The sequence below is a fragment of the Orycteropus afer genome, unplaced genomic scaffold (genome assembly GCF_000298275.1).
Source record: "Orycteropus afer afer isolate SDZICR_OR568_19922 unplaced genomic scaffold, OryAfe1.0 scaffold00588, whole genome shotgun sequence".
Taxonomy (NCBI): Eukaryota; Metazoa; Chordata; class Mammalia; order Tubulidentata; family Orycteropodidae; genus Orycteropus; species Orycteropus afer.
This window is the reverse complement of record NW_006922175.1, coordinates 1023840-1025520: the sequence shown is the minus strand read 5'-3', so window position 1 is coordinate 1025520 and position 1681 is coordinate 1023840. Positions and strand designations below refer to the sequence as shown.

The window sequence follows — 1681 nt, the reverse complement described above, 5'->3', positions numbered from 1 at the left end:
AAAACAAAACCCAATAAAAGGAAACAAGTGCTGGTGAGAATATGGAAATATTGGAAATCTTATGCATAGCTTGTGGGAAGTTAAATGGTGAAGCCAGTTTGAAAGCAGTTTAATATTACTCATAGTTAAATATGGAATTACCATATGATTCAGCAATTCCACCCCCAGAAATACACTCAATAAAACAGGGACTCAAAAAATAGCTTTATGCCAATGTTCACTGTAGCATTATTAAGAATAGCAAAAGGTCAAAACAACTCAAGTTTTTATCAGTTGATGAACTGATAAATAATATAAGGTATATATATATACGTTGGAATATTATACAGCAAAAAAAAAAAATCAATGAAGTTCTTATATGTGCTATAAATAGATGAACCTTGACATCATTACACTAAATGAAATAAGACATATAAAAAGTGATAAATATTTCATGATTCCACTGATATGAAATAACTAGGGTATGAAAGTGCATAGAGAAAAAAAGTAGATTATAGTTCACCAGGGGTCAGAGGAGATGAAAACTGGTAGTTGTTACTTAAAGGGAAGAGAGTTTCTATTTGAGGAGAGGAAAAAGCTTGGGAACAGTGGTGATGGTTGTACAGTGTCATGTGATTAAAGCCACTGAATTGTATAGTTAAAAATGGATAAAATACCATATTTTGTTATACATATTTGGACAATAAAAGCTAATAATAATGCCCCTTCATCTGAAGGACATGAATACTTGATGTTAATTTTCTAAATTCCGTTCCTAAAACTAGACTTTGAAAGGGTGCCCAAATTAAATCAACACTAACTACTTGCTAACTCCAGTGGATGAGCACCTCATGTAAGAGAATTTTTGTACTGCAGAATTTATTTTCTGTGTTTATTTTTTCCTCTTAAAAAGAAGAAACAAGAAGATTACACAGATTTCAATAGAGATCTTTAGCATTAATAGCATTATGTGTGAAAGCTATGCTATTTGTAGAGGATCTGTAATTATAATGCTAGAAACTAGCATGCAGAAAAACACTGCATTATTCAACTCTAGAGAATTAATTATACCAAGATTTTTCTAATTATTTTCTATTGTCTCCATAAATGGACTATATAATCACTATCTGCTCTTTGGATTAATTTATTTCTCTAGTTTATGCTTTAATAGGTTATAACTAGCATTGAATCATGACCTCTACAAATGACAAAATGTCTAAACTAGGGTAAATTCTTAAACATTCGAAGCACCATATCTCACAAATCTGCACATCTGGTAAACAATGACTGTATTTTTTTTTAATTTAAATAAAAAAGAAACACCCAAATATTTATATATATTAATATATACATTCTTTTCCAAGCACAAATTTTATTCAAGATTGAAAAATCTTAAATTCAACCTAGTGCAGTGGAGTTATACATTTCTGAAATAAAAGAAGATTTTCTTCATTACTTTATCAAAACATATATCAGTACAAATAAAGATCTAAGAGGTAAAGTTTGGACTATACTAAAGGAAACACCAGCCACTCCTCGGAAGGAAGGTTGGGCAATCCTACTTCCGTAGTGATACTGCCTCAGAAACCCAAGGAGGGGTCGCCATGAGTCGGGGCCGACTCGACGGCACATAACAACAACAACAACAACAACAACAAAGGAAACAAGAAAAAGAAACTTAAATATAGGTTATTATTTTAGC

General features: G+C 31.3%; 1 protein-coding gene across 1 annotated transcript in view; it reads right to left on the bottom strand.

Annotated features, from left to right (window-relative positions):
• The window catches only part of LOC103210321 (protein eyes shut homolog), a gene marked incomplete at its 3' end in the record, with an annotated part of 1289761 nt that overhangs the window by 632430 nt on the left and 655650 nt on the right, over positions 1-1681 (bottom strand). The gene's annotated exons all lie outside the window — the stretch shown is intronic.